We start from the raw sequence: 14,582 nt of genomic DNA on the forward strand, positions 1-14,582 counted from the left end.
ATGTGAGTCAGAAGCATAATTCCAGAAGGGTTGTGGTTGTCCCAAGTTGGTGGTGGAGGTACTGGGGGAGTATTACACATTTTTATGGTGGTTTACTTACTAGAAATTCCATCATGGAATACCATCATGGAAACAGAAATTTAGGGAAAGAATCCTGAATATGTTCTGGGAAGGCTCCCATTCATGGAATTAGTTTGGCAGACAAATAGCTTCCAAGAATGCCAACAAGATTTGTATAACAAGATGTATATGGTTGATAACTCTAATTTCCTGATACTTCATTTGGGGGCAAGGACCATTCATCTCCACCTCCTTCATTCTTGATGCCTCATGATGACCAGGGAGGAATTTCTCTAAGTCTCATCTGCATATTTTTCCTCTTTCCCTTTCCATTTTAGTTAATAGATTATGAACGTTTATTACATAAGAAACTTGAGATGTAAACATACTATATTAGAAAATGGAAGAGGAGCCGTTTGCTTATTCCTAGTTCAGTTCAGAATATTTTGTGAAAGCATGCTGTTTTTTACTGCTATCATCTATCTCCTTTTTACCCTGTTGTTGTTTCGGTAAATAAGTGACCCTTCTCAATTAAAACAGATTTGGGAATGTTCTTTAGAAATATACCTTTTTTTAAAAATTGTTTTTTAACATGGGCAGGCACCAGGAATCAAACCCAGGTCTCTGGTATGGCAGGTAAGAACTCTGCCTGCTGAGGCACCATGGCCCACCCACATATCTTTTATTAAATTGCAATTTTCTGAGACAGTACAATTTTATTAAAAGAAAAAAATATTCCTGAGAGGTGTTTATATTGGTTGCTTCTTCTGGGACCAAGAAATATGTTAATTTCTATACTTCTGTGTGTTCTCAGATATGCCTAGAATATCGTGTATGTGCATACTTAACACAGCTATTTTTTTATGGGTTTATAGTTTGTATATAATTATTTTTACTTATTTGAATGGTGGTCAAGAGCTAATTTAGGAAGCAGCATAAATAGCTTGGGACTATTGGCTTTTCACAGAGCTCTTCTCATAATGACCTTCCACACAGTATGAGCCTCCCCTTGGAACTTGACGAGAGTGTCATGACTCCACAAAGATGCTTCTGGTGCTTTCCTTATAGTCATCTACAGAATCTTCCCTTGTAGTCAGCTACAGAATCTTCCCCTGGCTCAATGTGCCAACTTCTGAACACAATTCAGTGGATCTAATTTTTAAAAATGCTACTCCTACTCACCCCCTTTAAAAAACAAACAAACAAAACCTAGTCCATTAAAATCTCACCTGCAAATTTTAAAAGTGTTACAAGTATCTGAGAAGCAATCACACCCACCCTATGCAGGGGTTTCTGTAAAGGTCTGTCCCGTTTCTCCAGACAAATTCCAACTTCTTTTTTCCTTACCACTTTCTCTGGACTGTTGGTATGGATTGTCTCACCTTAAGTTTCCTTCTAGAATGTAGCCATATTTCAGTAAGAAACTGTCGGGTGACTGATTTAAGACGTCTGGATCTGTCAGCCCTCTGCTGGGGCAGTACTGAGTTGCTGCCAGCACCCCTTGCCCTCAGATATCTTCTAACATTTCACAGTTAGCACCAGATATTCCTGTTTTTCAAGACTTCTGAGGGATAAGCCACTCACATTATAAGACTACTGACAAAACCTAGTTGTGTTCTCTGGGAGAACTAGCTTCACACAAATTGGGGTTCCAAATATAAAAGCCTTTAAACTTTATTTCCTCTTAGTACTAGACTATGTGTTTATTGTTGAAAATCTGGAAGCTACAAATGGGCAAATGAAGAAAATAAAAGTCACCTACAATTCTGAAGCTAATTATTGTTTCATTATGCTCCTTCCTGGTTGCTTAGTTGACTGGGAGTACATTATATATATGGCTTTTAAACCTAGTTTTTCACTGAACCTCAGGGACTTTGTGGTTAGGTGTCTGTATTTTTTTCATGGGGGTAAGAATGGTTATGGATACTTGAACCTGTCATTAAATAACTGGCAGGGACTTCTTTTTTTTAAATTAAACTTTTTTTTTGAGATAATTACAGATTTATATGCAGTTATAAGAAATAATGCAGAGAGATCCCATATACTCCATTACCCAGTTTCCCCTGGTTGTAATATTTTGCAAAACTGTAGTATATACACAGCCAAGATGTGACATTGATGCAGTCCAGATACAGAATATTTCCGACTCCACAAGGATCCCTCCAGTTGCCCTTTTATAGCCACACCTACCTCCTTACCCCCACCTCCAGTTTGACCCCTAGAAACCACTAATCTGTTGTCCATTTTACAATTTTGTCATTTTTAAGAATCTTATATAAATAGAATCATACATTATGTGATCTTTTGGGAATATAACCTAATTCCCAGCTGTTATACATATCAATAGTTTGTTCTTATTTATTGCTAGATAGTATTCTGTTATATGATTTTATCACATTTTATTTATCCATTCTTCACTTGGTGGGTATTTGGGTCGTTTCCAGTTTTGGACTATGGTGAATAAAGCTGCAATGAACATTTTGTGTACAGATTTTGTGCGAACATAAGTTTTCATTTCTCTGGGATAACTGCCCAATGATTTCATTTTAATGATGGCATAATATTTCATTGTATGGCATTGTATTTCATTTTATGAAATAAATATTTCATTGATTTAGCTGGTTACTCCTTTATGTATTGTTAAGGTTTCTCCCCAGCTCCATTTTTTTGCTGTTATATCACTGATGATAATCTTCTAGGTAAATCTTAATGCACATTTACTTTTTGGCCTAGCAATGGAATTGATGCCTCAGAATATGCAAGATTTAAAAGATTTGGTTTTTATTTTTAAATACCTCTCTTCTTGCTTTCTGTAAACTTTTTCAACTTCTACCAGGCAATGTATGAGAGTGCCTGTTTCTCATACAGGTGCTAATACAGAGCATTATTGCTTTGAAAAATACTTTTTCAATTTCTGCTATACACCTGTAGTGGCCAACTTTCACAGCTTGGCTATTAGTTTTTCAATCCCCTTGGCCTAAGAAAATCTTTCTAAATAGCACAGATAACACTCAGATCTTGTTTTTGTATGAAGTTTGGGGCTCTAGTGGAGTGGTTTTGTAGCACGTCAGAAAATTTGCTGTAGAATGGGTATGAAGAATTATAAACAATCATTCTGACTCTGCCTGTTCTTGTATGATATCTCTTATTTGCACCTCATTAATCTAAAACTAGACCAGAGTGTGATGTCTTAAGAGCTGGACAAGAATGTGCTTTCATACTGACAGCATATGAAGGCTGATTAATATATACCATGTACATGATTTTATGTGTGTGTTTGATTTTCTTGTTTTGTGTGAACTATTGTAGCCCATTTGCAGCTCTACAAACTAAAAATTAAGTAACCTTTTAATGGATCTTCTAAGAGAAGGTAGAGCAGTGGTGAGATGCTTTTCTTCCCTTCTTACTCTAGAGGTTTTAGAGTTTTTCTTGCATGACTAGACAGTAATTTCAAAGAAATAAGAGAGGATTAAGAATATACATCTACCAAAACCTGAAAGTATATTTGTGATTTCTGAAATAAATCATGTCTTCAGTTTGAAATTTACTTTCTGATGAATATGACAGACACATATTCCCACATTATTTCCAACGTGACTTTTTCTTTTTGTGTTTAGAAATTTGCAGTTATGTTCTTCTTTACCTGGTACCATAATTAAGATGAATCAGGCTGATTTCAGTAAAAATTGTTTGTTATTAGAGATTGTGCTTGCTAACTTCTTTGGTGCTAAATTGATGTCCAGTGACAAAGATCCAGTTCTTAAAAAGTAAATGACTAATGGAGGCTAGCAGAATCTGCCATGTCTCTTTTTAAAGTTCATAAGAAGTTTTCATTCATTCAGCCATTTAAAGTATCTTCTATAACTTTGTAGCTGAATATTTAATAATGAATGTAATGAAATAAGTGGATCAAGTAAAGCACCATCCATGAAAACTATTTATTTCTTCAGGGATGGTAAAAAAAAAAAAAACCTTGTCATTCTTGTCATTTTTTTCAGCTTACCATGATTTTTTATAGCATTAGTGATCTTAACAGTAAATATCTAGAACATTGATGCACATTTTGTCCTAGGAAAGAAAATATGGTATTGAATCAATTTGGTCATTCTTATTTGCAGGTATTATATGTAACCTAATTTCCTGAGTATTACTTTTGGTATTAATAGGATGCTGATGGGGAGCTTGGGATAGAGCATTTTCTTTGAGCTCAGCCTTTCCCTAACTGACTATATATCATAGTTTTCCTTCAGGGCAGGAAATGGGCCCTGGACTCTGTCAGCTTTATTGAAGCTCAGAGTTTAGTTCTATTTTTGATATTAAAATGTCTCTGCATGGTATATTATAGCCAATTTTTTCCCCTCAACCCAATTTATTTTAACATTTTTCCCCTTATTATTTATTTATTTTTAATCCGTGATTTTTACTCGTCTGTCCATATCGTAGATAAAAGGAGCATCAGAACAAGGTTTTCACAATCACACAGTCACTTGCGAAAACTATATCATTATACAATCATCTTCAAGAAACATAGCTACTAGAACACAGCTCTACAGTTTCAGGCACTTCCCACTAGCCATTCTAATACACCTTAAACTAAAAAGGGGTTATCTAGGTAATGTGTAAGAATAACCTCCAGGGTAACCTCTAGACTGTATTTGAAATCTCTCAGCCACTGACGCTTTATTTTCTCTCATTTCTCTCTTTCCCCTTTCAGTCGAGAATGTTTTCTCAATTCCTTGATGCCGAGTCCCAGCTCATTCTAGGATTTCTGTCTCATGCTGCCAGGGAGATTTACACCCCTGGGAGCCATGTCCCACATAGAGATGGGGAGGGCAGTGAGTTTGCTTGCCGCATTGGCTGAGAGAGAGAGGCCACATCTGAGCAACAAAAGTGTTTCTCTGGAGGTGACTCTTAGGCCTGATTTTAAGTAGGTATAGCCAATTTGTTAAAAATGTATTTAAGAGGAGGTATTTTTGTAATACTCATGGAAATAACCTACAGGTCCAAGAACTTGAATCGTCTTTGACTATGAAATTGACTAGGAATGGTGACTAAGCAACTCTGAAAGAATTATGGTGTTGAGGATGATGAAATGCAAACTGCAGCAGCAGCAAACTTCAGTCTACTTTGATTTGACTGAAGTAGTTCTGTTTGATTCTAATCTGAGTGGTTGTAGGGAGAAGAGTCAATATCATGCAAAGTTATTTTATTGAGGGGATCAGAAAGTGCTAGAGGCAAAAAAAAATTTTATTTTAAATAATCAAGATTTATTGCATAGGTATTTGAAGAAACATTTACTCATGAAAATCTAGAATTATGGTAGATGTAATAAGTAACAAAGAGAAATGAAAGACAGCTCAACTTACAGTATTATTTCTGGGTAAACAAATGAGATGAAAGTCATTGGGTTCCTTTCCCCTCTTCAGTGGTGTGGTAAGTTTTTGCAGATTATTATACCTTTGGATGACTGCGTGAAAGAACTTCCTGATATATTTTCTGTTCTTTTTGAATTTGGATAACATTGAACAGCTGCATGCCTTCGCATGAAGGGAGTGAATCGTCTATTCTAAAACTGTATTAAAGTGGGGAGGCCTCTTGTAATTTATTATTTAGTAATGTTAGTTTTGACCTTCACCTCTCTTACAAAATGAATAATCAGTTCACATTCATTATGTGTTTGAACAATAAATACACGTTACAGTTTTGGGGTTTCTGGGCTGGAATGAAAGTTGAATACAGCCTGTGAATTCAGCCAAAGGAAAACAGCCAGTTTGGATGTTTTAGGTCCCTTCGAGTTTTGGGTTTTTTTTTTTCTTACTGGCTTTTTGATTTGCTTGCTTTGGGCCCTGTTTTTTAGTGTCTGGAGAATTGCCTCAGCTCTGGTTCCTCCCTGTGTAGGTGCCCTCCTGTGCCATAGCTGAATGTCATGAGTGGGTGGTGATTTTTAGACTTCTCCCACTTTGCTGTGACACGGATCACCTGTTTGAGAGAGTGGCCTGATTTGAGGTGAGAAAAGGGTCTTTAAAACCAAATATTTCTGCTCAGATTGTCTTCATGCACACTTCCACATAGTGGCCTTTTGGCTTTACTACTTTTGAAGCTTAAGTATTACTTGGGCCAAAATAAACTTTAGCTGAGATGAGAGCAGTTCATAGTCAAGCTTTTTGTGATAGGGATCTTTCTGTTTAACTGTTACTGTGTTTTGAGCACCACTGTGCATTGGCCACTTTACCTCGGTCCTTTGCATACAGTATTCCAGTCCACACCTTGAAAGTTGCTCATTCATCAGAAAAGGAAATGCAAGCTTGGATCATTTAAGAGCTTGCTTATGATGACACTCATAGTAAATAGAGGAATGAGTTTCAGATCTAATTTTTTTGTTTAAACTTTTAATTGTGAAATAATTTCAAATTTCAGGACAGTTGCAAAAATAATACAATCCCCATATAGAGAACTCCAACTACATTATTGTCCCAGTTACTCACATCCACCAATTTTAACATTTTGCCCCATCATTCTGTCTTTACATCCATCTGTATTTCCCATCTGTCCATCTGTCTGTCTGTCCATTTTCTGAACACTTGAGTGTAGGTTGAATGTATCATGCTCCTTGAACACAATACTGTGAGATACATTTCCCAGGAAGGATATTCACTTATGTAACCACCTTAAGTGCAGTTATCAGGTTCAAGAAATATAATATTCATATGAAGATTACAAGAGTCTATATTCCAATTTTTTTCATATGTCCCAGTAATGTCTTTTTTTTATCTTTTGTTTCTCTATTATTAGATCCCATCCAGGATCATGTATTGCATTTCATTGTCATGGTTTCTTTAGTTCTTTTTTTTTTTTTTTCAATAATTGTGGAAACAAATACAACCTAAACTTTTCCATCTCAACCACTCCCGATTGTGTCATTTGGTAGAATTAATCACATTCATGATGTTGAAGTACCCTCACCAACATCCATTACTAGAACTTTCTCATCACCCCAACTGGAAATCCTATACCCATAAGCATTAGATCCCCATTTCCCCTGCCCCGTCCCTGGTAACCTGTTCTCTACTTTCAGATATAACTTATAAAACTTCATAAATGGTTCAGAGATGCTTGTAGTTACCCTAGTAAGAAAATATATTGTCTGTTTTAGCACAGAGATTATTGGGTGATTCCCTGTTTAGATAAAATGAGAGACGAGGCCAGGTGGCTAAACCATTTATTCTGAGAGATTAGCATGGAAATGTAGCATGAGACTGAACTAGAACAGCAAATTAAAAGAAAATTAGGTTGTAGGGGCAGATCATAGGATCCAATTGTTTTATTAAATGTGTGCCTTCAGATCAGTCATAAGACCAGAAAGTTTTTATCTTGTAATGTGAACATGTGATCCTTGATAATTAATTGCTTTGCAAATTGTTGTTGGCAAAATGTTTTGTTTTGTTTTTATGTGAGAATTACAAGTAAAATAAGGCAGTTTGTGTCACAAAGCAACTTTGGTCTGAAACAGAACAATTATAGATGTAAAAGTGGAGAGGCGGGGTCAGAAAACAACTAATTTGGTATTGAGAGTTTGAAGGCTAGATTTCTGTGCGGTTGTGAGAGGAGGCCCATCCGAGAGCCTCTTCCTTGCTTATCAGTAATGTTCTTGTCAGTGAATGAGTAATTGCTGCTCTTGCCCAGAAATCCAGAAACTCTAGAGATGAGGAACTCGTGGAAACTAATTCTGCAGTACCTCATCCCTTTTTGTTCATCGCCACAGATTGTACCCGCACTCCTCTTCCCAAGAGCTGTTCATTGGCAAGTCTGCCTGCTAGGGCAGTGTTTTCTGCCTAGTGATGAGGTCTCTACAATTGTGATATCCCTCCCCCTCTCCCTAAACCCTTTGGGTTCTTCACACACAGTGGTGATGCCACTAGTAGAACAAAAATCAACAGGAGTAAAGGAAAACTAATCTCTTCAAATCTGATGTGTCTGCATGGCTCTGCCATGCTGTGAGTCAGGCTTATCTTTAGGAAATCCTGTTAAAATTTCTCTTCTCCTTCCAAGGAAGCAGCCTTGTGAACAGGCAGGTTCCAAAAGCCAAGTCACCAACAAACTTTTTCTAGTGCCTTAACCAGCCTGTTCTGCTTTTACCCAAAGGCTTAGTGAATCAGTCTGCACATTTTAGTGCTGGTAAAATGTGTATCTTGACACCTTCTGCATAAACTCATTTGCACAATTGTTTTATAAGTTTCATTTAAGCTAGCTATTTGATCCTATTTTGTATGGTTTTCGGTTTTGTTGCCTGCTGTGACTAGAGGTAGAAGGGCCTGTCCCGTAAAGAAAGCTCAGCAGGAGAAAGTTGATGAAGTCAGTGTTAGTTCAGCCAGCAGGTGCCTGTGTTTGTTTTTCTATTTGTTTTGCTATGTTTTTAAGACAAGTGAACCCTGGGATAGTGGACTATTTAGGAACAAAGTGTTGTCTTTGATATTCAGACTTACGGGATTTGGAAATGGGTTTTTTTTATTATTATCAATTTGTGTGTTTTGTCTTTCATACCAAGAAGGCGATACTTGGGAGATGCAAGAGTTTTTTTTTTTTTTTTTTTTTTTTTTAAGAGAGAGGGAGGAAAGGAAGGAAAGAAAGACAGAGAAGGAAGGAAGGATGGAAGGAAGGAAGGGAGGAAGAAAGGGAAACATTTTCTTATTTTTTTTATTATATTTTGTTTGTTTGTTTGTTTTTTACATGGGCTGGGGCCGGGAATCGAACCGAGGTCCTCCGGCATGGCAGGCAAGCACTCTTGCCCGCTGAGCCACCGCGGCCCGCCCCTGCAAGAGTTTTTGATCAGAAATTGAAATATAGGAGAATATTCCTACACCCTCTTCTTCAGGAAGTTGCTTCACTAATACTGTATTTTCTGATCCTGGTAAGGTTTCATGTCTTGAAAAATGGTGTTTTGTCAAATCTTATTTGTCTTGCCCTATTCAGATGCCCAGATAATTGTGAATAAATTCTGCTTAGTCTCCAAAGCCCCAGGGAGTCCCCGAATCCTAAATTTTCTGCCATCCTGGCATATAAGAGGTCATACACATCCCCCTTCCTTTAGGGGCTCACAGAGGGGATTCTTTGAGTGCCTTACCTCTTCTAAATGCTAAATAAAGGATTTATTCTTCACTCAGTAAATATTTATTGATGCTTACTATATGTGTGGGGTACTGTTCTAGGATTGGGGAATATATCAGTGAACAAAAGACAAAACCATTGCCTAAAAGAATGCACCTATTAGTAAACATGCATATTATTGATAGTGGGGAGAGCATGGCATTTGGAGAATTTATGGCAGGTATGACCTTCAGTTTGTCTTAGTCGCTGCCATTTTCCAAGGACCTTGGGGTCCTAGATGTCAGAGTCAGAGGATATGTAGAAATTTTAACCCACCCCCCTCATTTTATTCATCAGGAGTAATATAGAACTTTATATCCAGCCTAAGATCAAGTGTCTGTTTTATACTTAGAATCCTCTTAGAATACTTGAGTTGAGTGAGTTCTCTAGTTTAGCCCCTTGGAAAACTGATGTTTGGGTAAATTAAGTGACACTCCTACTTCATTGAAAGATGATTGAGAATTGACTATCACAGACCTATTTTCTGATCTTACAAGTAGTTCTGCCAAAAAGGTTAATTTACAGCTGGGAATTATCTTTTTGCCCCAGGGAGAAACAGAAAATGGACCAGATTAGTGACACAATCCAAAAAAAAAAAAAAAACAGTAGAAGGATATTCAAAAGAACTTTTCAGAACTTGGGGTGGGGAGGGGGACGGAAAAGAACAGCAAAAACAAAAACACTTTTCTGATGCTCCTGCAGTTTTTTTGTATCAAAAATAAAATCCAGAAACAAAAATACCCTGACAGAAATCAGGAAACCAAATATCCCACCTCCTAGCCAATGCCATGGTTTCTGAACAGAGGCTGGCTACTACTTAGGATTCCTGTTAGCTACATTTGGGTGTTTGAACAGAATACAATTTGAAGTGTCTTCTTTCGGCCTTAGTGTTTGTATGGGATTTGACATTTCTAATAATCAATCCTTTAGAAAGTTTGAAAAGAAATATGCTGTTCTCAGAAGGGAGGAAAAAAGCTTAATATTTTGTTTTTCTTCACTCCTCCCCCAGAGGGTCAGATAAGTGGCCTTAAATTCCCTGGACAGATTTGTTTCAACCTCAGGATAGCTGGTTAAGCAATTAATGCGATTGATGTTCAACACTATAGAGCATGTTTCCTTTTAAAGTTTGTATTTTGAAATAATTTCAGACTTACAAGACAGTTGCAAAAGCATGCTTCCCTTTGTTAACACTGAGGAAGCCAGAGTGCTTCTGTCAGCTGTGAAGATTTGTTAGCCAGACCCTACGCTATTAAGAATATCTTTGGTTGATTTTGCCTTAATCCAAATGGACAGTTACCAGAGGACATTAATGCAGAAGAGGTTATTAGAGGTTAGCTCTTAAATGTCTTTAAGATAAGCCTACTATAATTCACATTCAGTAAAGCAGTGGTTTAAAACTGGTAAGCTGAGTAAATGGATTATCTCTGTGCCTTACTATTTTTAACCTTGCCCTAAAAATGAATGATGAATCATCACGTCACTTCCAGGAGGTTTTCTTTCAGTGAGTGTTTAAGAACAAAATACATCCCAGAAGTTGTCCCTAGAAGAAGGCGGGGGTGGGAATGGTGGTGACGGGTGGGAAGAAAGTCCGACAGTCACAGAGAGGCACCAGGTGTCCATCCATACCCAGGTGCTGACCTGCTGGCCGCGGGTTCTGGTCCAGGTTTAAAGCTCACTGGATCTTGGTCTTTACAATTAACTTTACAATTAGCCAAAGTGTCCTCCTCACCATCTACTTAGCTTTCAAGGGGATGGTGAAAATACATTATTGATATAGAAAGTGGCGGTGTTAAGGGAGACAGAAAGGCCAGGTAGGGAAGTGAATTTCTCATTCTACCTTTCTTTATATAGTACTGTGGATCGCCTTAAGGGCTAAGGGGTTTGTGTTTCTGGGTCAGCCTTGTGGGTTAACAGAGTTTCCTGTCTTATTAAATTGGAAGAGTCTGGTGTTCTCACCTGTCTGTTTCTTCTTACTGTCACACCCCTGTAATGGAGCATAACATTGCAAATCCTTTAGTTAGGGCTTAGAGCTTGACAGCACACATACATAGATGCTGATAATGGGTCTAGAGGACTTGATTGTTGACAGTAGGGCTTAAGGAGATATGCACGTTGAATTTAAATATATATATTTAATATATATTTAGCATATATAAATGTGTGTATTTTTAAAAAAGAAGCCAGGGAGAACCTGTCATAACCTCTTTAATTGATGGGAGTTCCTTGCAATTTCAGAGCATATACGTTTGTGTTATTTACTGGCGGCAATAAGAAATTGCTTGCTCTTAGGTTTATGTGTTTTGTTTTCTTTCTCATTTAAATTACAAGTCCCCTGTCTCCCCCCTCCCCCCGTATATAGGCTTCATAGCACCTATTTAAATTACTGTTTTAATAGGACATGATTGGGTGAATTTATAATTTGTTTAACTAGTTCCCTGTTGTCCCTTTGGGTTTTCCCTTTATTTTAATATTCCTTAATATTGTAGTTACTGTTTTTATAAACTTAAAATAAAAGAACTGCATCGAAGAGTTCCATAAGCTGCTTGAATCTGACTATGGACACCTGACCGGGAACCTCAGGGTAGACTAGCTATAGGGAAATTTGTGCCATAGGAATTCCATGTTCTTAGTTCTGTATGAGTGAGAGTCATTAGGCTGGGTCTCTTAGCCTAACCGACCGAGCCTCTTCACCTTTGTACTGAGGCAAAGAGGAAAAAAGAATGGAGAAAGAACTGCATTTTCTTTATGTGCGTGTGTGTGTGTGTGTGTGTGTGTGTGTGTGTGTTTTGGTTTTTGAGAGAGAACGTATTCCCATTCTGTGGCCTTTACAAGTAGGTAATTGATAGGGTAGGAGTTGGGTGAAATCTGAAGCATATAAGTGCAGTTTATAACGGTTCAAAAAGCAATCCCCACATTTTTCTAACATTTAAAACGTTTTGTTCCTGTTTCTTCCTGCCTGCTCCCTTGTAACATCTTATGGCCCAGAAATACTTTTTTCTAAAACCCTGCTGTTTGAGGCATTTGAGTGATTTTACGGTAAAAAAAATGCCTCTTTTTGTTTTTAGTTTTCTTTTTTATTTTAAGCTAGGGTATTTACTTTGCAGTTCACTTGTATAAAAAATTTAATTAGTTACCTAATTTGAATTCACTAAAATTCACCAATTTTAATTGGACAATTTGAGTTTTAGTAAGTGTGTGCAGTTGTGCAGCTAACATCACATTTCAAACCTTTTCATCACCAAGAAAGTATCCTTGTGCCCCTTTTCAGTCAGTACCCTCCTCTTAACTCCTGGCCCTGCAACATCTGAGCTGCTTTTTGCCCTTTCTAGAATTTTGTATAAATAGAGTCAATCTATTTATACTTTTGGTTTAGCTTCTTATACTTAATTAATGCATTTGAAATTCATCCATGTCTTTCATGCATCAGTAGTTCATTCTTTTTAATTGCTAAGAAGTATTCCATTGCATAAATATACCAAATATTTTATCCATTCACCAGTAATGGGCATTTGAGTTTTTCCAGTTTTTAGTTATTATGAATAAAGATGCTATGAACATTCATCTTCAAGTCTTTGTGGGATGCATGTTTGCATTTCTTTGGGGGTAAAAACCTAAAAATAGGATTGTTGAGTCATGTGTAAAATGTTTGTCTAACTTCATAAGAAACTGTCAACTGTTTTCAGAAGTAGTTGTACCGCTTTGCATTTCCACCAGCAAGCACGAGAGTTCTTGTTGTTCTACGTCTCTCCAACACTTGTAACTGCCAGTGTTTTTACATTTAGCCCTTTAGCATTTAGTCAGTTTTTGGTGGGATATATCTCATTGTAGTTTTAATTTGCATTTGCCTCATGACTAATAATGTTAAGCATCTTTTCATATGCTTGTTTGTCATTTGTTTATCTTCTGTGGTGAAATGTATGTTCAAACTTTTCCCCATTTTTTAATATAATTATTTGTGTTCACACTGTTGAGTTGTAAGGTGTTTTTTTTTTAATGTATTCTCAATATGTCTTTTTCAGAATTAAGATTTGCTGATATTTTTTCCAGTCTATGGATTGCTTATTTGTTTTTTAACAATGTCTTTTGAAGAGCAAGTTTTTAATTTGTTGAAGTCCAGTTTAAACATATATATAAAGTTGGGTTTGTGCTTTTTCGGTCTTAAGAAACCTTTGTTTAATCCAAGGTCACAATGATTGGTTTAATTATGTATTATTCAACAAGCTGTATAGTTTTATCTCCTGAATTTAAGTCTCTGGTCCATTTGAAGTTAATTTTGGTGAATTGTCTAAGCGTTTATTCATTTATTCACTGAATTACCTTGGCACTTGAGTATGTTTCCTGACTCTCTTCTGTTTCATTGGTCTATGTGATCTTTCTTACATCGATACCATACTATGTTGATTCCTATAGCTTCATAATACATCTTGAAATCAGGTAGTATAAGTCTTCCAATTTAGTTCTTTTTTCAAAATTATTTGGGCTATTCTGAGTCTAGTCTTTAACTTCTCTTAGAAATGTTTTCTAGGTGTCAGAGTATGGGTCTTGCACATCCTTTGTGAAATTTACGCCTAAGTAATTCAGATTTTGGTGCTGTTGTAAATGGTTCTTTAAAAATTACAGCTTGCATTTGTTCCTTGCTAACATAAATACAGTTGGTTTTTGTATATTGACTTTTGTATATTGTACATCAACCTTGCTTAATTCGCTTATTAGTTCTTAATGACTTTCTTTTAGATTTCTTAGGATATTCTACTTTTAAGAGTCATGTCTGTGAATAAAGAAAGTTTTATTCTTCCTTCTAATATATATACCTTTTATTTCTTTTTCATGCTTTATTTCACTGGCCAGAACCTCTAGTACATAATTGAATAGAAGTGGGAGAGTAAAGATCTTTGTCATGTTCCCATTCTTAAGAAGAAAGATGATGTTAAGTGTAAGTTTTTCATGTATGCCCTTTATCAGTATCAAATTGCTCAAGTTTTGCTCCATTCCTAGTTTGCTGATTTTTTTTATCATGAATGGGTATTGAATTTTTTCTAGTGCTTTATTTATATCTAATGAGATGATTGTATGCTTTTTCTTTTTTAGTCTTTTAGTATAGTGAATTACATTGATTGATTTCCAGTGTTAAATCAACCTTGCATTCCTGGGGTGAACTCCACTTGATCATGAACTTTGGTTTCATTGATTTTGTCTATTGCTTTTATGTTTTTAATCCCATTGATTTCTGCTCTTGTATTTATTGTTTCCTTTTGCTTACAGTGGGCTTAATTTGCTCCTTTTTATTTTCCTGCTAAGTTAAGGTGGCAGCTTAGATCATTTATTTGGCAACTTTCTTCTTTCTTATATGAACATTAAAGCTATACATTTCCTGCGAA

At 36.4% G+C, this 14,582-nt stretch overlaps 1 protein-coding gene across 3 annotated transcripts in view; it reads left to right on the plus strand.

Moving 5' to 3' along the window:
• The window catches only part of FOXO3 (forkhead box O3), a 119,104-nt gene that overhangs the window by 38,523 nt on the left and 65,999 nt on the right, over positions 1 to 14,582 (plus strand). The window lies entirely within an intron of this gene.

This window comes from Tamandua tetradactyla, chromosome 5, assembly GCF_023851605.1.
Source record: "Tamandua tetradactyla isolate mTamTet1 chromosome 5, mTamTet1.pri, whole genome shotgun sequence".
Classification (NCBI taxonomy): Eukaryota; Metazoa; Chordata; class Mammalia; order Pilosa; family Myrmecophagidae; genus Tamandua; species Tamandua tetradactyla.